Source organism: Cygnus atratus, chromosome 11, assembly GCF_013377495.2.
Source record: "Cygnus atratus isolate AKBS03 ecotype Queensland, Australia chromosome 11, CAtr_DNAZoo_HiC_assembly, whole genome shotgun sequence".
Classification (NCBI taxonomy): domain Eukaryota; kingdom Metazoa; phylum Chordata; class Aves; order Anseriformes; family Anatidae; genus Cygnus; species Cygnus atratus.
Window position 1 is genome coordinate 5,918,054 of NC_066372.1, and position 25,709 is coordinate 5,943,762.

Sequence of the window (25,709 nt, forward strand, 5' to 3'; positions counted from 1 at the left end):
GTCACATGTTTAAGCTTGGATCTGAACTAAGCTCACACCTCCAGTACTTGGCTTTTGAGTAATGCAGAGATGTATCTAGTTATATGCAACATAATGCACACCAGGTAATATTTTCTTACATGCAACAGCAATGTTTTCTATGATTAGGAACTCTAAAGACAAGATCCTTCCAATATTGTGAACTAAAAATATCACCTTCACAAAGAGATTTGATCCAAAAGTGACTGAGCTGCAAAAAGCTTCCCTGGCAACTTCCAATAGCCCTGAATCTGACCTGCGATTTTTTTTTTTTATTTTTTATTTTTACACAGCCTATGTGATTGAATAGTCTGCATATACTCACATCTGTTTGATTAAATTAGACTGTCAGTCTCCTAAAGTAAAGCCATAGCCAAAAGGCCCAAAATTACATAAACAACCTCCAGAAGAGGAACTGAAAATCTGGCTCTATTTTCTCTGTAATTCAAATGGTAGAACGGAAAGCTCTGAGAAGGATGCCCTCAAACAGAATGACATTCAGAGAATTTCTACTACAACTGCCATTGCTACTTACAGCAAAGCAGTCACCTTTCACATAACACCTTACCTCCTGGAAGCCAGACCCTGTTAGAACGTCACAACTGAAAGCTGACCAGGGAAGTCTTCCTGACCGACCAGACCTGTTCCAAACCACTTCAAGAATTCACCAAGTGATGGAGTTCCTCACATTTTTCTCTGTCCTTTCTGTGAACACATCTATCCACTAAACACTACTGAGATGAAGACAGATGCATTTGTGCAAGCAACATCTTTGGTAAGGGCTTCATTTTCCATATGGAGACAAAAAATTAAGATTCTTAGTCAAGAAACCTGACTGAGGAAAGCACCTGAACTACCGAATAATACAACACTTGGCCTTCCTGTCACGAAAAGTAAGTAGTAAAGTAACGTTCATAACGAAAGGATAGCAAGTAGGTCAACAGACTTTCACCCTGCCTTGGCTGAACACAGAGAGAATGCAGAGTATGTATTGCTCCGGAGAGTGCTAATGGGGGTAAGGAAGAGCAGCTAGGAACTGTAGTCGCTCTTCTTTTCCTCCTCTATCTGTATTTCAAACAGTCTGAAGAAATAGCACAAAGAAGTAAAGATGAAATTTGGTTTTTAGTTTTTACAGCACTTTTGCTCTCACCTCTAGACTTCACAACTTTCTCCTGGTCATGACTAAGCTGACGTGTATCAAACAGCACAACGTGAATTATTTGCTCTGAAGACAGATAGTGAAGACAAAGACCTAGCTTCAAACATCATTTGCAAATTGCTGCTTCTGTGAAGAAATAATGTCCAGTATTCTTGCAAAAGGACACTTTAAAAAAGAAAAAAAAACAAAACTTGTTGATTGTGGAAGCTAAAACTCAAGTTCATTCTGAAAGCACCCCAGAAGCTGCAGTAACAGGCACAAGTGTGATAAGCAGCACGAAGTCAGTGACCTTCCGGGTTTACAAACGGCTCTAACTTTTTTCAGAAACAAGAACCAGTTCTTAACACTGCAGGTGAGGATCTCTTCAGTTTTGTCTGGACCCATCTATCTACCTTCAGTTAATAACACCACACAAATACGAGCATGCTTTGAGGCACAGCTAATCTGAATTCACAGAATCAATTTGACATGTGTAAAACTTACTTGTAAAACCCTATCAGCTTCACAGAAAGTTTTTCCTGTGAGTAGCAAAAAGAAGGAAGCCTCCTTTTTTTTGTTTTTAATTTTGTTTAATTTTTTTTTTTTTTAATCTGTCCCTTATACAGAAGCAGTCCAGAACCACATGTACATTAGACCGGCCAGACAACTGCTGTCAAAGAGTGCAGAAATCAGCAAGGTTGTAATTTCCGTCTTTCTTCTCCAGCAGCCACAGACTTTCACAAATTTTTAAGTATTTTATTAGCTTACACAATTCTAACAATTTTTCAAATTGCACAGTGGTTTCAGGGGAACTGGGAACGACGCATGTACCGATGGGCAAAGTCTCATTTGTTACTAATGGAGGCTAAAAATGCTCTCCCCCTTTCATGACACTTCATACCAGTTCAAGGCTACATGCTTGTGACTTTGCTAACATGACACTCTCCAATGATGTCTGAGTTCAAAACTTAATTTCCAGCTGAGCATAATCCTGATTTGCAGATCCTAAGGGCATAGCTGAAGGTTTACCCTTTCTTATCAAGTGATGGAAAAAGACACTGCAAGAATTGCAGAGCCCCTAGCCTCTGCCAGACAAATCAATACACAAGTGGAAGTGTGAAATTCTCCCAGGACAGTTCACAGATGTAGACAAGGTGCTCCAGTTGCCCTCTGGAGTCTGCATTAGCTATTTTGGGAGCCTAGGTTACAGAAGATGGTTAAAGTCGCATCATACAAATATTCTGTTATACAGGAATATATTTTGCCTAAAAAATATTGCCTAAAAATATTGCCTAAAAAATGCAATCAATTTTATAACATGTTGGATCAATTCATAGACATTACAGAAATGACAGCATAGAATTCAAATATCTATACCAACAATTCAATACTAAATATACATATTTTAGTGTGTCTTTATACCGCAAAACAAGGAGATCATTTTTGGGGGGCTTGTTTTTCTGTGCAGAAGTTATTTTATCACTTTGTGTCCCCTTAAGAAACCAGCTGTTAGCCCTATTTATCAGCAACTGCAAGACAAATTGGAGAACTTGACTCACTGGCTCAAATACATGGCATGGAAACGAACAAGTACAGTAAATCTCTTTTCACCATAGCACAGTTTACTAAACCAATTAATCAATTATAATCCCAGTTTTTATTCCTGCTTTTTTAGAAGCTGAACTTTTAAAGAAGAAAGCTATTTTGCATACAGCTTTGCTTGGCTCCAGCTTTCAAACACAATTCATATAGAGGCATATTGGGAATTCCCCCAGTGCTTGTCCTTCCTATACTGTAAACAACTTGATATAAGACATAAAGTAAACAGACAGCCATCTACTTGATTTTTACTGAGTCTTACTGCCCTCACATGTGCTTCCAACCTTCATTAAATTCCAGAGCATTCCTGTTTCACCAGAAGTACTGTAGGTAAGTCAGATCACATTCAAGAACACACAAGTGTCCCTCAGTATTTTACAGTTCTGTCATTGCCTACTGCAAAATCTGTTCTTGATAACCAGCTGCAGTGACTAGCAGAGCTTCACCCAGTAAGAGATAAAGAGAAGAGACAATTGGCTTCCTCTTGGGTGGTATCTGCATTGTCTCGTACCATCATAATATCAAGCAATTCTAGCAGAAGCTTTAAAAAGCAATGAAAATTGATTGAAATTATTTCATTGTACAAATTAAAGTCTCTGTTAACTACAATTATTGAAAAAGAGTGCAAATTATTTTTATTTTCCGTATAAAAAGAAAGATCATTCCCCTCACAAAATAAAATACACCACCATAAAAAATATCGAATGTCTTATGCAACTTTTCAACCAAGCTATTCCAATAAAACATTCTTTTAATCCTTGTCTGTTTAATAACATAAATAAGGCATTTGCTAGTTTATTAAATCACCAGCGTGCAATTCGTTTTTATGAAACAGCAACAGTAAATAACATAAGAACACAAATGGAACAATCACATCTCCAAGCCTCCAGTGAAACGATATATGGAACATAATTACATGCAGTACACATTTTGCAAAGGATGTTGACTCAGTTCCAAGCTTAGCAAAACGTGATCAGGAAATAGATGTCTGGAACTTAATTGCAGTGTTTGACCCTTTTCAGTCTTGAAGCCTACTACTTGCCAAACATCATTTCAGCCTGTAAGAGCGTTAAAGATCCTCTACTCCTCTGTAAAGAATTAACTGTTCCATAGAGAGATTTTTTTAGAACGTCACTGGCCTAATTTACACTGAAACTTATTTTTGTTACTCAGAAGGATTTTATTCTCTGAATAATGTATGCAGAGATTTCTAACATCGATGAGAAACCAACAGCATCTGCCTTTGCTGCTTGAAATCTATGGAGGTAATTCAGGAGGAAATGTGAAAGGAGATGATTTACTCAAGAAAAAAAGTTACTCTCTGCCTTCTCTTTCAATGTATCAGTCGGCTGCTTCTTCTAGCTATATAAACAGTACCAACTTCTCAATCCATACACCCTCTGTCCCCACACGTTAATGAAATGGAGACCAGGTATGAATAATTTTTGTCCAATTTAACTGAAATTCTTTTTGTCCTCACAAAAGTAGTAGTTCAAAAAGTATATTAATTTATAAGTAGTTGAATCTGACAACTTCAACATAGCCTGGGTTATATTCAGGTTCTGCATTGCTAAGAATTTATTACAGTGCCCTGTAGCATCTATAACAGATGACATTTTTATTTTGAACTGTTCTCATTTTAAAGGTTTAATAAATTAGAAATTTGGAGTTTCTAATTGCCTTATATAAAATTGTAATGCTTGTAGAAAGACAAAGACCGTATTTTCATCACCATTTCCTACATTATAACGTTATTACATGTGCTAACTGGCAGTTTTATTTTAACTTCTTCTGCTCCTTCCTTCACTGTCTGAAGTGCAGTTCTACACTGACTACAAAGATGTAGTTATTTAAATAATAATAAAAAATAAATAAATAAAAGGCCATGCTCCCATCATCCACACTGCATGTGCTCCCTTCCCTACCTTGCACTGGCATTGATGCTTATCCGATTCCAAGGTAAACCAACTCAGGAAGTTGTATTTGAAGAAAACTACACATACTTTAGGAAGATTTGTTGTCTTTGAGTTTAATTTGCAACAGTAGCTTGTCCCATTTCTCACTACGGAATAAGGTATAAAGTATTTTACTCTACTGCTAGTAATTAGAAGTATTTTATTTTCATGAGGGTTAAGTAAATGAATCTAGCTCACACTGATGAAATAAATAACACAGCTTGTAAAGGCATATACCAGAGGTAAAGAGCATGAACTAAAATGCTTGTTTTCTACATTAGAAAAAGCAAAGCGGCGTGTTTACACTGACAATATGTACCTCATACAATAACAATATTGTTGTTGTTATGTAACAAAATTGTCTCAGAATAGATAGTTATGGAAATAACCAATCCAAATAGCAATTAAATCTCAAAATAACAGAGCATGGCCTGTAATTAAAACAGGCTTCTACTTCCACCCACATTAGGCAGAGCAGCCTGAGTATCCTCACAGAGCACTTAGTCTTTATTAATTGTATCTTAATGAGGATTCCTATGACAAATTCAATATTGAAATTCAAATAGACAATCAAATGGTACGTAGTTTTGAATTAGCCTAAAATTAATAGTAACTGCCAAATGATGAATTCAAGAGTAAGCTGCCTGTTGTGACAGGTAATGTGTTCAGTTAACTGCAAAACCAAATAGAATGTAGTGAAACAAAATACTTCTCTAAACATACTTCAACAGGAGCCAAGAAATTTAAATAAAAATGGAATAACATGCGTCTCTTTTGCACTACAAGCTGTATCAAACTCCATCGGAAAATTAAAAATCAGATTTGTTTTCTGATAGCCACTTCCTCATTACCAGAAAGTTCTGGGACATTTCTTAAACCCCCAAAGAATGCAGTTTCTTTATAGCCTACACATGGTAGTTTGTTATGCTTTGGATGACACCATCACCAACCCTTCAGGGGACAGCAGACTGCCGGGGCAGATGTGTAAAACAAATTAAAAGCTATCAGAACTTCCAATTCTTTGCAGAGGATGAGCATCAAAGCAGTCAGGGTAGAGACTCACTCGTTTTATGCAGGCCCTGCTGATCTCTATTTGACCACTATCACTAACAATGTTAGATTTGAGAATTTTCTGGAGTCACTGCCCCAAATAAAATAATTACTTTTAAAAGATTAAAGAAGCCATTAACATGGATGGACTTTGCCTCAGCAATGCAATCTGTTCAGTGCTGGTGATCTGGCAAGGGCAAATAAAATTAGTCTGACAACCAAAGAGAAAGACCGAGACCGGTGGATGCTGAGTGCAGTGCCCAAGCCTACAAGGACTTTTGAGGTGACAAGAGTTCCAGATGGAAGGTTCTATAGGCAACACTTGCACACAGCATTTTCTCCACGACTGAACTGGATATTTATGAAATTCTCAGCAAGAATCCCAAAGGTTTTACTAAAACAATTCTTAACCCTCAACAACTTGAATAAAAAACTGAGTTCCCACAGGACAGGGTGGAGTTCAGAAAAAACTTTGTGTTGAGTTTAGTGGTAGCTCAGGAGCCTTAACATAGTTTGGTACATCAAGTCCCACTTCTGAAATGGAGAAGCACCTGAAGAATCTATATGCTCCATATGCTCTAAGAAACATGCTCGAGTCCACTTGTTATTAAATACAGCTTTTGTAATTTCTCTAGCTCAAGGAATGCTTGGGTCAAAATACAATTGAACCATTGCTTATATGAACACCTCTTGTGAAGGTGATAGATCACAAATACCAAATCTGATGGTTTTGCAATAGATCCAATACAATTACTAAGTCTTAAATACTGAATTATCTTTAAAGGTGCTGTAGTCTACTATAGAGATAGTTGGCATATTTCATGGAAGTTGGTCATAATAAAGGTATCAAATTTCACACTGACAAAGGTTAAGAAGAATACTGCCTTAAAGTTCCAAGAATCCATCCTACAATTTACAACAATATTCATAAAACAAGATTATTAGTAACTAGTAAAAGAAGCAAATTAGTATTTACTTTTGTTTAAATGAATCCCAAATGAACTCAAAACTGGGGACAAATGTACTTATAGGCTTCGTTAGTTCCCCTTGCCATGGAAAATGTTATTTACAGTGAATTTCAAACCCAAGGTTAGACTTAAAAATTTGACAAAGACAAAATTACACCAACGCAGCTACATTTTCCACGCTGCAGTGCTATGAATCTTTGTTCTTTACAGACTTCTTGACAATCACAGTGAACAATGGCAGGAAATACACGGTTTGCAGCAATGCACAATCGACCTCTCCCAAGTATTTTGTTATACTGACATCCTTAAATCCTTAAAAGATCCTTAAAAATTTTTATTTTTATGATCCAAAAATCATCAGGATTGATAGTAGTCAAAAAACAAGACCCACCCATTCCCAATCCCCAAGAAAAACAAAAAAATCTCATAATAAGATTACTGGTGCACTTTATGAAAATGTTATGGAACACTTCATGTCAAATACAGTAACAAACCATTTAAAAGGAAAAGCCTCCTAAGTCACAAATACGCACAGAATTCTTCTATATTTATATGAGAATACTATAAAATCTTGTTCATTTTAGCGAAGAAAAAGTAGACAGATTTAACATTTAAACTCTGTATGGCTTAGAAGACATGGTTCCCCCAACAGCATACATGCTGAAAGGCACTAGAAGAATACACTTGCTGTAACTTCCTGTAGTCAAATTTAGTAAATGCAAGAATGCAGAATTTTTATTCAGTTCTCTTGCACTGAAGCAATGTTATACAACATTTGATTATATCCTCAATAACCTGCTTTACAAATTTTCAGAATGTGCAGGGGTCACCTAATGAGCCATTTTTCAAAAGCTCCTTTGGACACTACCATACAAGTGTGGCCCCAGGAATCTGACTTATTGTACTTTTTGAACCTCTTGAACGGAGGCTCAAGATTTTTTTCTTCCTCCAGTGGTCATCTGTACAGTACATACATGTCTCAAAAAACATCAATGAGCTTAGTTAAGAATACGCATGCACAGTGTGTAACTACTACTATTTTAAAGGTGGAGCTGACGAATACATATTAGCTTTAAATATTACCAATTAATTTTGAGTTCCTGCAGATTATTACAGTTTTAGAGGGTATTTAGCACCTAAAAACTTAAAAAAATCATGTTACCATGTAATCAATTTTCAGCATCATGTTCAAGACAGACACTGTGGTGTCAAATCAAGAATACATGCCATAGTTTCACATATTTTTCTGTGTGCATGGTAACAAGGAACTATTTTCAGCTCCATTTATTTTGCTGCTTTTGTTTATTGATGGTCCCCTCAAGCAGTTCTGTGGACCCAAAATGGCAGGGGAGGAAGAAGCAGTAGGAAAGAACTCAAGTCAGCGCTGCTGCCAAGGAAATATTATGTGCAACACAATTTCAGAGAAGTAGAAACATTCGTATGAATTTTGGTTTAAATAATGTATTTAGCATCACTGAGAAACTCTGCAGCATAATCAAGGATAAAATCCAACTCACCATGGTAGCTTCTACTTGCCAAAATATCCTTCTCTCCTGCATGCCCTATCTCATTTTGGTCAAGCAAATGATGCAGGCAACCATACCAGTATTCCCACTTTCTTCCTAAAGAAAGTACAAAGAAGTCAGCAAACAAACGGCAATTTACAGCAGCTGATAATCAGATAAATAATACTTATTTAACAAATGTATTGTTCACTTCCCTGTCCTTACCAAGGTTATTGCGATAGGAATCTTTCACTATAGTTTTAAAATGGATTGCACCATTCTGGTACTACAAAACGAACTGCTATGAAATATGAAAGCAAAAAACTAAGCCCAAAACAGAGCTTCCACAGTGACAGGTCAAATCCTGCAGTAGTTTAACATGACAATGATAAGGATGGTTTAGGAACTTAATTAGCATCCAAGCTTTACAAAGCACAGATAAATTTAATGAGTACTACTACATCATCTGTCAGCTCTATGTTGCCACACGCGATAGGCATGCTGTTAGCTTATTAATAATTTTAGCTGGTTTCTTTGGTTGGCTACACTTAATTGGGTGAAGAACTGGCTGGATGGCAGTGTGCAAAGAGTCACAGTAAATGGAGTTGAATCCAGCTTGTAGTGGGTCACCAGTAGCGTTCCCCAAGGCTCAGTACTGGGCCAATTTTTTTCAACCTTTTAATCAATGATATTGATGAGGGGATTGAGTGTATCCTCATTAATTTCACAGACAATACCAAGTTAGGCAGGCCTGACTCAAAAATAGTGTGACCAGCAGGACTAGGGAAGTAATTGTCCCCTTGTATATGGCACTGGTGGGAGCACACCTCAAGCACTGCATTCAGTTTTGGGCCCCTCATTACAAGGAGAATCTTGAGATGGTCAAATGTGTGGACAAAAGACCAACAAAGCTGATGAAGGGACTAGAAAATAAGACTTATGATAAACTGATGAAGGAAAAAGGGTTGTTTAGTCAGTAGAGAAAGAGGCCGAGGGGAGACTTCATTGCTCTCTATAATTGCCTGAAAGGAAGTTGCAGCAAAGAGGGTGTCAGTATCTTTTCTCATATGAAAAGTGATACGACACAAGGGAAGTCAAGTTGCACCATAGGATTTTTAGATTGAACATTAGGAAGAACTTCTTCACAGACACGGTGGCCAAGCATTAGAACAGGCTGTCCAGGGAAGTGATGGAGTCCCCCATGCCTGGAGGTATTCAACAGATGGCACACAGGACATGGCACCAAGGGATACTGTTTAGTGTTGTAGCTTGATAGGTCAGGTTTATGGCCAGACTTGATCTTGAAGGTCTTTTCCAACCTAGATGATTCTATGACTCTAATTGTTGTCAATTACAAGACAAATTAAATTCTTGTTTTCTTTGCAAGGCCCTTATGTTCAGCATTTCAAAACAGCTAAATGCCAGATGCTAATTTAGGGGGGTGGGAGGTATGTTTACAGCTACTCACAGGAATGAGGTAGACAAGCCTCTGCTTCTGTTTTTAGTATGTTTACCTATTTAGGAAGGCAGGAGGCAACTGTCCAGCTGATTTTACTTCTGATTTTGAAGCTCTGGAGTGTCACGTGCCTGTGAGAAAAGACCAGAACATGTTTTACTGACTTCAAAAGTAACACTGTAAAGTACTATTCCGCATCCATTTATTATCCCCACTACTCACCCAAAAATCTCAATCTATACCACTATTATGGAGAAAGACTTCCTTCTTTCTTTCTTCCAGCTTTGACCATTCCCAGGATAGTGAGAAGCCCTGCACTATGCCACTGTTAAGATCACAACAGTTTGTCCATCAAGAACTTCAGCCATAGCCCAATCCAATTTAGATTAAATTAAACTTTCATTAGCAAATAGAAACACAGAAAGGAAGCTTTCTATAAGGAAATGTTGTCTGACCCCTGAGACACATTAACATCGATGCAAGGATCTTAAAAGATAACTGGACAAACCCAAGTGGTATGTTGTAAGTTTCAGATTGCTTTACCATTGCAGAGATATGTGTATCATATGACAACTTGTTAGGAATGCAGTCCCCTTTACTGTTTGGTTCAGAGAACCAAAGACACTATACCTCCAAATCTAGCTTAGACATCTAATTTTCCTCCATTTTGACTGTAGGTTCCATGTTGATGACAGAGCTAAATGAATTACAACAGCTGATCCAGTACATTTAGTCCCTTTCTACTCACGAAATACTAACCTGCAGATTGAGATTTACTGATTTTGTTCAAAATATTTTATGGTTTAAAATAAACGAATAACAGAGCAGTTGAAGATTGGTCTGAAATGATCTGCAAAATTAAACTAACTATGAATTATAGACTGGAGTTGTTCAAAACACTATATTATAATCTTTTGATTCCTGAATGCACATGTAAGCACACTGCACTTTATCAAGCATTTTATCTGGTTTACCATTTAAAGATAATGAAAATGATGTTTAGCAATACTCTGCCCAAATACAATTATTTCTGATCCCTGACTTCTCTATTAGGTACCACTAAACAAGGTCTTAAAACATTACATCTTGTTAAGTTTTTATGGCTATCACTCTTATATTTGCTTTCTCCCAATTCTTTGAATATTTTATTCCTCCTCCTAGTTAAAACATATAACACTTTCTTCTCTATATACATTTTTCTTAACTCCATATATGTATATATATTTACTCATATTTATAGAAGCGAATACACATTTGTTTATTAAAAATGAGACTAACAAATTATTTTTCCTTCTCTACTCTCTCTGCTATTTTTTTCCTGGTATATACATTGCCCCACAAATTTATTTCAATATAGCACACCTTCACTGGTTATTTTAAAGCCATAAGACTCTGCCTGTTTTCCAGGTTCAGTAGAGTTTTTAACCAGTTTGCATGTGTCAACCACCTAACACACTTCAGGGACTATCAAAGTCCAAGTTTCCATTAAAATCCACAGATATGGGAAAACACCTTTGGTAACTTGACCAGAAGGAGGTAAGCAACCTCCATGTTCTTAGAGTATTGGGAAGTAGTAGTGGTCACACAATCTGACATTTAGGAGTGTAAAATGAATGTGCAACTCCACGCAGATAGGCCCTTCCACGTGCATTTTTACAAATGCCTGCTGAAGTCCATAGAAAAACTGTATCGACATTCTGACTAAGATATTGCATCTTTGATTCCCAGCAGTACAACACCAATCAAAAATGCCGAATTCATTAGGTTTTTAAGAGATAGTCCAGATAGTTCTTTCACTCTTGCTGAGGCCTTTGTTCCAGACCTCTAGATATGACTCCCCAGACTCCAATTCAATTTCACTGTAGTGTTTACATTTGTTATGTGCAGATCATACAAGTACACACACTTATGCTAAAATTCTCCTAGCTGAAGAATGGTGCTCCAGATCCTGAAGTTTGTCCAATTCCTTTCCACCAGCAACATTTCATTCACAACACACATTACCGTCACACACACGACTCATTGAGAACCAGTGGTGTGTCAGTAATGTCGTCAGCAGAAACAATGAGAGCCCAAGCCCGTTGCACTGCTCGGATGCCCTGACATCCTGCTTGACACTCAAAAAACTCAGTTAACACTTCTAGAAAGAGCACATGTGGAAGTACTGTTTATAGTTCTGAGTTCTGCCCATGAAAGTGCCCATTTGTTCCTCTCAAGGGCCATTAAAAAGAGGTGGTTAAATTGCACTCCAAATATAGCCAGAAGAAAGCTCCCTCTAGATAGCAAAAACATGAGCTTAAAAAAAAAAAAAAAAAAAAAAAAAGGAATACATAAGAGATTGTGAGGAAAAAAATTTCTTCTGATATGTTTCCCTCCTCCTAAAACCATCCCTGGACACTTCCACGTATCCACTGGATGTAAGACGGGATGGGGAAATGAGAAGAAATGCACTGGTCTCGTGTTCATCGGGCAAAACTCATGCAACAGCACAAACGATAGATAAGCAGTCACAAAACTCTTCCTTCAATGCACAGGAAACAGCAAAAGCCATAGTTATCCCTGATTGTGAACTACAGATTCTAATGAAGTTGTAATTGCCAATACAAGCGATATATTTGACCTCAGTATTCAATTCTACACTCAATTACTTGATGAGCCTGTCAAAATTATACACATATAATATGAGAAAAACAAATGACACTAGATTCAAACTGAAGAAATCACTAGAAAGTCTTTATGGAAAGAACATCAAACACTTCCAGGAAATTCCTATAAAGGTAATGAATGATTTCAAAATTACATGTCTTATTTATGCCATAACCAAGATGTTAAAATCTCTCCCTAATGATTAAAGAAGGTTTCAATGCAGTAATACCTTGAAATGATTACAGTCAAGTAAGTGTTGTATGTTCTTGCATTTGATTATATGACCCCTAACATCAATACATCGGTTATATCACTGTTTAAGCTCCGATTTACTGCATATTTACAGTTTAAGCTCTCGGAAGCATGTGTCAATTTGGGGCAGCAGTTTGCCTCCTTGTATAAAGTTCTAATTTAAGGCTGATAAAACATCTCCACTATGGACATCACTGCTTGCTTTTAGCATCTGCAGTGACAGCACAAGCAATCAGAAGTCACAGAGAAGACAACTTCCCCCTAAAGTGCACAGGAAAATCTTCTACACCTTCATGTCCTGCATGTGTGCGCTTCTGTTACTTGAAATTAACCATTGCAAGATGATAGCAAAGTTACAGCAAGCGCTGCTAGTCATTTCCAAATGCCTTTCAAATTTGACTTTGTGAAATGTGTAACACAAACATATGCGCTTGCCCCCTACTTTGTTTAACTAGTTGCTACATTAACAGATTTGCACCTAAGTGAGAAGAGTTAGGCATTGCACAGCTAGAACCAGTTGTAGTGACAGAACGGGTATGTGCAGCAGGGAGAGACTAGAAAACACGTTAACATTCCTTTAAAAGCCATAGTCATGTCATTTAATTAAATACTACCACCTATGTAGGTATGTGACAGCTTGTGAAACAGCTGAAGATGTAGCTGAAAGCAAGGAAGAAAAAAATTCCTAGCCAAACTAGTCTGTACTGTCTCAAGAATTACGCTAAAATCCAGTAGCTTTAAAAGGCTGGATTCTTCTTTCTTCTCTGTTTCTCTGCTTTGGGCTACTTACTGCCATTCATGCCTTTCCACTCACACTGATGCTCTTCTAAGTGGTTTGAGAGCCACTGGCTCACTCAGCCAACAAAAAAGTCCTTTTCTTTTGTATGGAAGAATTTTGTGCTGGACTGAATCAAATCACCATAATCTCTGCAAAAAACACCATAGCCAGTACGAAGCAAGTGGGGTGAAGAATCTCTTCTCTTCAGTGCCAGTGACCTTTAGGATTAGCTCTCCTCTTTTGTAGATCCACAGCTTGAGCGTGCTCCAATGCAGCTAGCTACAGGGCAGCCCACTGCAATTGCGCCAAGGGCAAAAAGCAAGGCTGCTCTACAGAGCTGGTGCCCTGCTGGCCCTGGGGAGCAGGCAGCTACGCTCAGATGTGGTGACAGCTGAAAAACCACTCTTGACCTTTAACAGTACAAAAGTAAGCTGGGGCTTAGGTCCAAGGGCCTTATCTGCATGCTGTACACGGCTTGTGCTTCAAAGAAATTTTTAAATGCACGTCTGCACATTTCTTAGCAATCATACAAATGCTGTGGAAATAGCAACAATCCTACCTGTCCTAGAAAACTGCTGCAACAACAGTGGATTCAAACATCTCCCTTTTCATTACTAGCCAAGGAATGTTTTACCAAGAGTAAGGAAAAGAAAATCATTTGACTGCATAGCCACACATCATTAATCTGACTCTTGTGTTGTCAGAAATGCTGCCAGCTACTTGTATCATGTCTCTGTAAACAGGACTGAGAAATACGGGATCATAAAACTTGTTTTGTTTTTTTCCCCAACACTGTGAACACCTACACTTTATTGTATACATACTTAAACCAACCAACCAAACAAACAAACAACCCCACCATCAAATAAGTAACTTTTTTCTCTCTTGCCATTGCAAAGTCAAAATTCTCAAATTGGTTCTAAGGATTGTCTTGGAAGGTGAAAATAGCACGGAACTGAACTGAACTCCAAAAGTAGATCTTGACTATGTAACATAATTATACACTTGTATTAAAATACCATACAAAATAGGAACCACAGGACCTCCAATATGTGGAAAAACGAATGGAAAAATACGGCTACATTTTATATTCAGAGAGCCTAGCTTGATCATCACGAACACCTCCTGTCCAACTTCATGAAGAACGTGTTTTAAACACAAAGTTGTCTGATTTCAGTTATTAGCTCAATAAAAGCTCATTCTGTAGCCTTGCTTTCATTAAAAGAGTAAGCTTTGGGAAATAAAAAATGCCGCCACATAGCCACACCTACAAAAACGCCAAGACAATTCCAATTTTATTCATTTTTCCCTCGGTAAGCCAATCATAGGACTTCCAATTTACTTTCTGAAAAATTAATTTTGTCTTCTTATGCTAAGAAAAATTAAACAAGAACTACATAAAATGCTCAAGTAAAGATTACTTGTGAACTAAAATATGAATTTGTGAAGAATACCAAGAGATCAAATATGATTTGCCATGGTTTTGTCAGCATGTGAATTAACATTTTTCTTACAAAGACTCAAGAATTACACTGTACCCTAAACCACAAATGTTAAACTATAACCTATTTTTTTCCTCCCTCACATTACTATTAACATAAAACATTAAAATTTTCTTTGTCAATAATACAAAGTCAGCAAATGCATCAATATAGGTTTCAAAACAATTATCATTTAAAAAAATCAAGTTTTTATTTATCAAGTCCTGAAGTTAAGAGTTTAAACCCATACATATCTACCCACGTGATTGCTTTTACTGCCTCCATTACACAGTTCACACAAAAGCAAGCAGCACCTTGTCACCAGCGTGGAAGTGTTTCTGAGATCTTTTAGAACACAGGAAGAAATCCTAACTTCATTAAGGTCAGAGAGTTTTCTATGAACTTCATCTATAAATATCCTTTAAATACCATGACCTCTGTTAATAAGCAAGCAAAAATCTCAGGCAAAGACCAAACAATACCTCTCACCTTTAATTGATGCTAAAATTAACTGACTTTTACCTGTAGATTCTCATTTTGTTGTGGTTAGGAAACATTATTCATATTATAATGTGTTTAAATTTGAAGTATCTATTTATATATGCTCATGCACGTGTGCGCACATATATATAAATCTACCTCACTTGTTCTTCATTATTGTTTCCCATGAGCCTCTCACACTTTGGTACAAGAAGGTAGATCTTGAGCTGGTGCCAAATCACTAGTTATTTGACTAATCAATGTTCCTATTCACAATTCTTTTTGACATGGGGGCAAACATGTTGTGGGCATACAATATGTTGCCTTCTACTGTCCTAAATAACATCCTTCATTCATTTCTAGTTGATAGAAGATGAAATGCATCTTAATTTCCAACTATTTTTAATTACCTGCAATTAGTTTCTGTGAGAAAGTTGCTTACAAATTTTGTACACTTGCAAAAAGATCACAACAGTGGCTGAACAAAGCTGTATTAACTTTCTCTGAAAGCTATCAGCAAAGCAATTTAGAAGCACATAGACACTGTAGCGATAGAGTACATTAGGAAAAGCTGTTGCTAGAGAGCTGTACAAACTTTAGCAAATAAACAGAATACATTTTAATTACAAACTGAGCTGCTCTCTCTTCCAAAAAAATACAAAATACAAGCTATTCAAGTTGTTATTTTCTACCCTGCAACCACCACCCAGCTTGCTGACTTCATAGGAAAAACACAGCCACTGCTTTACCCTTCTAGACTTCTTTTCAATACTTCAATTTCACACAGACAGCTCCACTGTTACAAATAATAATGCAATTTCACTTTTAAAAGGGTTGTATTTTGTTCACAATACCACACACCTCTAGGTACCTGGCAAGCTCCAAAGTACAGCTACTACACTGTATTTCAAAGTACCTGTTCAGGTGTGACAGGACTTTTCTGGTCACTACTGGATGAGCAAAGTGCAACGTGGAGCTAGAACACGCACTAGGTACTGCTGCCTGAAGACGCGCAGCATAAAGCCTTGGTGATTTAGTTTGATCTCATGAGACCTATATTTCTTTAAATCCTCCTTATCCTACCAAATAAAGCAGTCTTCTAGTTGCCAGTCTCCCAATAATGCATGGTAGAAGACTCAGAGGTTTGTGAAAGCTTCTGTACCAACTGGGAACCTGCTACTGCTTTAGATAACCACAGAAGCACCGTTTCTCCACAGTCAGCTTCTTCGAACTGAGCATTTAGACAGAAGAAAGGAGGCCAACGGTCTGGCTCATCAACATGGTATGGCTGAGCCAGGGTAATTTCAACTGACTGCATTCGGCAAAGCTCCGTGAGTTTTGCCCATCTGTGCTTCTTACCGGCAGCTTCCAGGGTGAGGGGTGGGTGGCAAAAGGAACGGAGAGCAGCAAAGGCACTGAAAGCTGCAGAAGCCTGCGCCTTGCTAACCAAATCCTTCTGCATCGTGAAATGCCAGCCGAGCAGATCTGACCTCTGCACAAGAGAAGATGATTAAGGAAAAGGAAAAATGACTAGGGGAAATACTCCGTATGACTTAATGAGGTGGGGGAGGGAGAGAGAATACATTTTGAACCACAGACAATAACTCTCATCACTCAAAATATGTATGTGTAATTATAGCTTAGATGTCATTGAACATTTACCAAAAAATAATTACTCAAAATCTGCTTGTTAGATGAAGACAAAAAAAGAATTAAACCATCTTTCTTGTTTTTCAGAGATGTTCTAAGAGCAAAACATGATGATTATATGATGAGCTGTCGCTCAGCTACAACCCACTCTGTTCTATTATTGCTCACTCCAGCTGCTTAAACATTCAGTCAGCTCAGCTACCTTTTATATTCATACCATGCAGAAGTTCTCAGATGTCCCTTATCACACAGGGCAATCCCTGCCCTCACAGTCCAACCTGATTTGCTCTCTTTTTGCTTTATTGGAATTTCAGATTGAATTGTCAAAGAGAATAGGAACTCTGTTTCCCTATCATTTGAATTCCTGCACCACATACATTTTTCTCTGCCCTTCCTTTTGCTCTAGAAGACTGAGGTTATACGGTACAGTTCACCATTTGCATATCAAAAGCAACAGCACTTTATGCAAAAAAGAAAAGCAACCGGTCTTCCGCTTTCAGAAAGAGCTTAAGACATGAAAAGCACTTCCTTCCTCTGAATCTTTAACTCCAAATTCAGGTGTAGCTTAGCCCATCAAGAGCAGTTCAGGTAAACGTCTTAAAACTGAAGAAGCTCCCCCAGTGCCACTATCACCTGACACACACTTGCCAGAGATTGCTTTCTTTCCAGACCCATTTCCCCCAAAGAAGTTAAAACTTCACAGTCCTAAATCAATGAACAAAATTATGAAAAAGACTCACATTCAAAAATCATAAAGAAACGATTCTTATTTATCTCTAGTTACGTACAACTTGTGCGAATGGCACTACCCCTCCTACTGAGGTATTTCAACACTTTTTTCAAGCTGGCCAGCATGGTTTCAGAGGTGTCAGATTTTGTTATTAAAATGAGCACAATGATTCTCTGCTCTACCTTATACAGTCTAAGAAAAGAACACAAATACAGAGCATTATTTCAGGTTTCTGTAACTTCTTACTAAGGTAGCGACTTTTCCCCCAGTTTTCTGTAGGAACGTGCCTTTTCTGAAGCAGAGTGTCCAGCATCAACATTAAGAACACGCGCACAAGCTACTGATGCAGAATAGCTAGCACATAAACTTTAAGCTAACTAAATTTGTGATAATCCCCTTCATCAAGCTCCAAGAGACAGGCTAGATGCTATATTACTGTGTCCCATTTTTCTTAACAGGAAGCAGAAGATATTTAAGCACAAGCTATATAACCTTCAGAAGAAAGGTGGGACGAAGGATACCAGCTATTTGTCACCTTGTGAGGCGCACTAACCAGCCATCTATATGTTTTTTCACTCATCTACACTACTCATCCCGTAGATGAATGAACAAAGACTCTATAGGGTAAGCGAGGGATTCAGCCACATCCCCTCTCCCCAGTAACATGACTGATCTGTGACATCAATGTCAATGACTTCCCATCTAGAATCACACCTGGCCACCCACACAGCCTAGATAGAGCGGCAAGGGGTGAGCAGCGGAATGAATGACGCAGAGAAATACAAGCTGCTTACCACAGCCTCCCTGCTCAGTACCCACAGCAGTGGGTGGCATCTGAGCTGTCCTTGGCCCTGCCAAATCCCTCTTCAGTTACATCCCATCATTACAAATGTTGATGTGTTTCCAAACCCTACCACGAAAACACACTGACCAGTTCACGCATAACTAATTTCATAAAGCAGATTTGTCTGCTTCAGATGGTTTAAAAGAACAGTAGCTAGCAGACAATTCTTACGCTCAAGAGAACCATGTTATATCACAAGTACAGTGGATCACATATTCATTTGAATTGTAGCAGCCAAACAAGCTAGTTTATCATTCCTGAGTCACCTAAAACCCTTAAACCCTCAGAGATATCCGAAATATATCCCCATATGTTCTCAGCGTCAGATGATTTTAATGAATTGCAGTGGATCAGAAACAAGAACCAGGTTTTAAAATTAGCCAGTCTCAGCAAACTACCTTCCATTTTTCATATATTTCTTTCTTACTTCAAATCTAAAGCACACTGTGTAAAGGCATGCTCATTTAACATCACAAAAAATGTTTAGGAGTATGTTGATATTGGCATAGAAATCTTACTATTAATCCTTTTCCATTTTAAAACCCATTTTGTCAATTTCACAACCATTTCTATACCAGTGCTCTGCCTCTCATGAAGCCAACTGTCACCCAACATGTTCTCACAGAAGCAAGAAGATAGAGGATCCATAAAAGATTGAGATCTCAAACGCAGAAATAATAGTATTGCCACCATAGTCAGTAACCCTTATGGGGTTACAACTCATTTAGGAGGCTATATTCCCTCTACTGCACTTTAGTTGATAAAAGTGAGAACCTCCTAACAGTATTAGCTGAACTTTGCTGCTGAAGTCATACATCTTATGGTGAATAAATAGTTCTCCCCTTAACAGTTGCCAAATCAGACATGGAATTTCTTATGAATTATTTGAAGAAAACTACAGTCATCTTTCTAGAACGATCTGCTTTTGTGGGTTCTAGATCTATCTTGATTCTTCCAAGACACTGTAAATATCCTACGTCCCACACAGGTGGAGAAGAGTCAGGTGTTAGAGCACCTGGCTTCCCCACAGTTAGGTCTGACTGGACTTGTTCATTCAGACCCCAGTATAAGTCAAATAACCATATTCAATACACTAATCCTACTCTCTGGCAGTCTACACCACACACAAAGGAAACAATAGGAATTACCTATAAAACTTTATAAACTGTTAAGAGATAAAAAGTGCAAAGATAAATAGCAATCGACACCTGGCAAATACCAAGGTGATCTAAAGTAGCTTGGCTAACCTCTGACAGGCTCCAGGACTAGTCAAATTCAACCCAAAGCTGACTGGATATACATGTGTTAGAAGTGAACATTTTTCACAGCTCTATTTCTTGTGAAGCATACAGCAGTAACATAATATTCACAATTCAAACAGCATACACAAACCTCTTCAAAAAAGATCACAAGTCAGCTGTCAAAACTATCTTTTCTGTTCTGCACCATCCCCAGTGCAGTCCTGCCTCGGCGTCTGCCTGCCTGATGTATTCAGAGGTTGTTGCTGAAGCCACTTCCTCTTGCCCGTCCTCTTTAACTAATGTCATTCAGCAGAATAAAATAAACTATTTCTGCAATAGCAGGAAGGCACATAGTGAACTCTGGAATACCAAATATACCGATTCACTTCATTCAGTGGACACAAATTTTACCCAGAGTACCTCGCTGTCACTGACTGACACTGAAACAGACCAAATAATTCAGAAGCCACACCTGCACCCGGAACAGTCTGTCTTGTTCAGGACTGAGGTCATCCGCAGAGGGGAGCTTTGCAGCACAGCTGCAGTACTTTACATAAATGCAGAGCTTCCCTGGAAACTGGAGTGCCTGCTTCTTCCACCCCCAACCTCCTTTTATTTTCATATACCTTTCCTATATACTTTGGGCAAATATATATATTTCTGTCCCCAACTGTCTTCCATCAGCAGCTGTTCTTTCCTAATTTGAGAATGAACCACAGCACAAAATCATTTCCTATCAGAAACAACATATCTGTCTGATGATTTCAGTAGGATATTAACATAAGGTTCTTGCCTGTTTTTATAGCATAAGAAATAAAAATGCAAAACACCTAACACCACTTTTTCAAAAGCCACCAAGACAGCTTTAAAGGAGCAGTACAGATGAGATGTGACACAGACCCATCTTTCGTGCTTACATGGTTATACCCTTTTGGTGGCAAAATAACCAGAGCTTGCACTCACTTCTTCATAATGCCAAGTTCCTCCTCCACCCCAGCCCTTATACTAAACAAACTGCTTACAGTGATGAAGAATAGTCATCGCCATTATTCACGTGCTAGATGCATACTTGATTCACAATATCCTTACTGGTTCACTTCTGTTGGAAGCATTACCCAGTACAGACCTCCTCAGTGCTTGCCAAACCCCACTCTGAACATTTCCCAAGCTAAGCTCGTGGGGTATGAAATTCACATTTAATATTCAGGATAGCCAACCTTTACCTCTGTTAAATGGAAGCTAAATTTTTTGCAACACAAATAAGCATTTAGTAGAGCCCAAGATAATATATATCCACGTGTAATTAACCTACATCAAAACAGATCAAAGCTCTCATTTTGTGAATAGCTCTGTACGAGTGCACTTTTTTTTTTTAAACCAGGTTCCTGAAACAAGTCATAAAAGATAAGTTGCAGGTGTTTCAGTATCAGCCAGCGTAGGTATCCTAACTGAGCCAAACCCCCTCACTAGAGCTAGCTGAGAACCCTGCTCCACCAAGCATTCTTAGTAAAACCCATTCAAATTCTCATATAAACTGACAGAATAAGCAGGAAAGTCCAACAACAACAAAAAAGGAAACATAGATGCACATTTCAACGCATTAAAATAATGTAGGACTTCCATTCTTCTCTAACCAAGTTCCTGTGCATATGTAAAAGACGATGAAGAAGTGAAGTTTTAAATTTCAACTATGGACTGTGTTACAAGCAGCATCAAAAGACAGAAAGGTGTCTCTGCCCATTCATCTGAATGTTACCTTGTCAACTGTTACTAAAATAAGCTTACTGAAACAAGTGGCAAAATCACTGCTGGCTTCAATAACAAAGAATCCACTCTGAAGAAAAAAAAATATATACAAATATATACACATATATATAAGGAAGCGGGCTGTTTTGCACTTTTACTAAGTGAGCTTGTATTACATCAGCTTTTGCATCAAAGCTGGTAGCACAAAGAGGAACGCAAAGCCTACTGTTTTATGGACTGATGTAATCAAGCTGAGCATCTCTGACTACTTGGCAGTGGAGGGCAATGACAGTTCTTCACCTCAGATCACACGCTTTTGTGTTCTTTTCCTTTTGCTTGTACATCCTGACACATTAGAAGTCAGCCTGCATTCCAGTGGGACACGAAGCAACACTTGCCTCATATCTCTCTCTCCCTCTCTTCCCCCTTCACCCCCCTCCTTCTCTCAACGGTCCCAGCTATTGCAGGCAAAAATCAAAACTTACAAAAGTGGAAAGGAAGGGAAGGAGAAATCCTGGGAATTGAAAAAGGCACATCTAAACACTGAGAAGTGGGTCATAAATTTGCACACTGTTCAAAGAACAGCTGTATTTTAAGTGTAGTGTAGCAGATATTTATCCATACACAGAGCTGACCTGGAATGATTATTACTGAAGGTGTCTGCCCAGTGCCATGGGGAGGTACTTCATTGGGACTCCAGCCCCATAGAGGGGCACACTGCAGTTGAATTACAGGCTCAAAGCTCTTAGCTTTCTATTCTGCATCAGCCCATGTATCTACTTCATAAGGCTCCTAAAAAATTATGTACATAACTTCACTCTTCTGTGTCCGTTTCCCACCTGTAAAACGGGAATAACGACACTAAGGTTCATAAAAAATGCAGACATGGACTGAAGAGAAGTTGGATCACTTTCTGTACACGTAACCCAGCCCTGGAATTCCTCCCAATGAAATCTTGCGTGTTTCATCCTCTTATCTGCAACACAAGATGTACATGAGATCTATACTCTGCACTGAGTTCCTTTACACTAACAAGCATAAACATACTCTACTGCCTCTAAAAAGTTGTGGTTTTTAGTTGTTTTTTTGTTGTTGTTGTTGTTGTTTTTTTAGTACTCATTAGTACAGTGGAGCATCATTTGCAAGTGACTTTCATATTCTGCTGTCATTGGAAAAACATTTTTTCCACAAATTGAGTTCTTCCACAGCCTTATCATAAAGAAACACACTTCAACAGAAAATATTAAAGAAAATGTATTTACACACGGAAAATACCATAAACCTCACTGACAAATCTAATCTATTACCGAGACCCACCAGTATACACACAGTATTTGTTGTAAGAAGTTTTCCTAGTAGGAAGTTTCTCAAATCTGCCCTGCTGTTAAGCACAAACATATATCTGTACATTAGTTGTATCAAAATCCATCAAAAAAATCCACCAAACAAGCCATGCTATTAACTGAAGAACCCCCCTCCACACCCCTCTATTTTTTCCCTTCATTCTGTAACTATTGGGATAAATTAATAAAGAGAAAATAGTGGTATGCTAGATTCTGCTATTTCTAGATTTTTTTTTGCCTTCTTCACCAAACTAGATCTTTTGCAAGGCTTAAGGAAGATGTTACAAAGCATCTAATCTACACTAAAAGTACCTTGTCATAGACTGGAAAAAATGAAACGTCATGCTAGATGGTTACATACATAAGATTATTGCAAATATCTTTTGTTTTTTTGTCTCACTTATTCTTCAACTAGGTAAATAAATTTTTTGTTAAAATGTAGTCAGTAAGAAAAATATGGTTCTATACAGCTGATTTACCTACTTAAATTCCTGAAACGGATGACTTATATTTGCCAGCTGTCCCTTCCATTAATAAGAAACTGTACAATCCCACACTCCACATTTGCTAGCATTTTTGAGCCACCAACAAACTAACATGCCAATAAATTAACAAACATCAATTACAAGTCAAATGCATCAACAAAAACATACTATAAATCTCAAAAATAGACATACGTGTTTTTAACGACAGAAAGGTTACGTACATGTTAAAATGCATATATATATGTCTATAATCTAGATGTAATATATGTATTATATTTATATATTACCTATATGCCTTTATATTGTCTGTATATTTATATAGATATACCTACACATGTATTTATCTATAAATAGCACAGGTATTTTACCTGATATTGTTAACATTACTGGGTTATTTTTTTTCCATTTGGGATAAGCTGCCAATTCAAAATATAAAACTCGATACACATCACTGCCATTAACCCTACTGTAAGCCATGCAGTTAGAGACAACAGAATTTATTTACTAAAATTCTTCTTACTAGCAGAGTTCACAGGCATCTGAAAATGCAGAAACATAACATTTCAATCAACTTATCCATACACTTGCTCCATTCAGTCCCAACTGTTCTGCCAAAAGAGGAAAAAGGTTCCATAATTTTAGGGTAGGGAATGGGAAACTTCTTTACTAGAAATGGCCCTTGTTTCATTAATTTCTACAAGAAAATAAGATACATTAATTTAAAAAGCAACAACAAGAATTCTCTTAATTAAAAAAAATTCTCATTAGTTTTTTTTTTTTTTTTTTTTTAAAAAAGGTACCATATTCCTTCAGAAACTACTAAGGATTAAGTTTTCTAAGGTCATTCCATATTATCTCCCAAGCCATTTTCCCCTAAACTTAACGATTCTTCTCTGATGTAGAGTCCCTGGCAAAAAGAAGTCCAATTACAACAGAAGACATGCAGTTCTTTCTAGTTTTATGTCACATGCATTAAGCAGCATATAATAAAAATGCAACTTAAAAAAAATTACAATGAACCATCAAATATATTGCAACGTAATTACGTTCAATTTCATTTCAAAAGCCTTCCGGCACCACTGACTTTCATGGCTTTATTTAACCTGCAAGACCTTGAGAAATTATTAATGATTTTATGTATATACACACACACACATATATTTATTTAAAGACAATGCATACCATAACAGAGGTGGAGATGACAAAAGGCAAGAATTTCTTACATGAAGTCACACCTTTCCCAGCTCTTCATAGCAGTTCAGATGAATCTGCCAGATGTCCCCCTGGCAGCATGGAGGAAGATAACACACTCTGCCCAGGGTCTTGAACTTGATCCCATACAGCTTTGCTCCTTTTGCCAGCTGCACTCAAAACCTGGGTAATTACCACCAGGTGAACCTAGTCATTCAGACCAAAGTGATTCAAAAACACTAAGAAGATGCAACTAAAATGTAATTTAAGTAAGCATTAACTTTAAAGATGAGCATCGAACCTTCTGAATTTCAGTTTGCTAAAGATTTCGTTCTGTTTATCCTTTGTCTGAAATGCACAGTGGAAGCAAAACAGTTGGAGACTGATGGATTATGAGCTGTTTACAAAGAACTTTAGGGTGGCTTTGGGGAAGGGCTCAAAATCGAGTATGTTCACAGAGTTAAAGCATCATGGACTGGCTGAGGTCGGCAGGGACCTCCGGGTCCCTCTGGCCCAACCCCTGCCCAAGCAGGGCACCCAGAGCAGCTTGCCCAGCTTTCACACAAGCAGCAGACAAAATAAAACAAAACAAAACAAAAACACAGTATCATGAAGAACAAATCACTGAAACAGGACAGAAAGCATAGTAGCCTTTTTTAGGTAGAACATCTGCTTTTTTGCCAGAGGGACACGCAAACACTTGTACACATGTGGAGAATGAAATAGGGTCTCTCTGCAGGGACTTTAAAATCTCTGGTGCACGTATGACAAAAATCGATAAATTAAATGTTGCTTTTATTGGGTTTTAATTTACTTGAAACTTTAAAGCTTTTGTGTGCTTACCAATGAACAGAAAATAAAAAGACTCATCCTGCATAGTATCATCGTCAGAAAATGTCAGGCAGTCAATACATAACCTGATCCTTTGGAAATTCTCACTCTAGACAAATGTTTTCTGTTGCTGAAGGAGATATTAACCAACATTTTCACAGAAAGAATGAACTCCTTGTTCAGATTGTCTTTATCTTACAAGAACATTTCTTACATGAAGTCACTTCTTCCTGGAGAAGGAGAAAAAAAATCTCCGTCTTTCATGAGAAAAGTCTTGTAGGGTTTGAGCTTTAGGGTTTTGCGTACATCTGTCTAACACGGG

General features: G+C 37.7%; 1 protein-coding gene across 1 annotated transcript in view; it reads right to left on the reverse strand.

The window, feature by feature from the left end:
* Nucleotides 1–8,353, reverse strand: part of OTUD7A (OTU deubiquitinase 7A) — a 65,942-nt gene extending 57,589 nt beyond the window's left edge. The window contains exon 1 of the mRNA XM_035553923.1: nucleotides 8,246–8,353. The gene's annotated coding sequence lies outside the window, so the exon portion shown is untranslated. The remainder of the gene's footprint in view (nucleotides 1–8,245) is intronic.
* Between the last annotated feature and the right edge of the window lie 17,356 nt (nucleotides 8,354–25,709).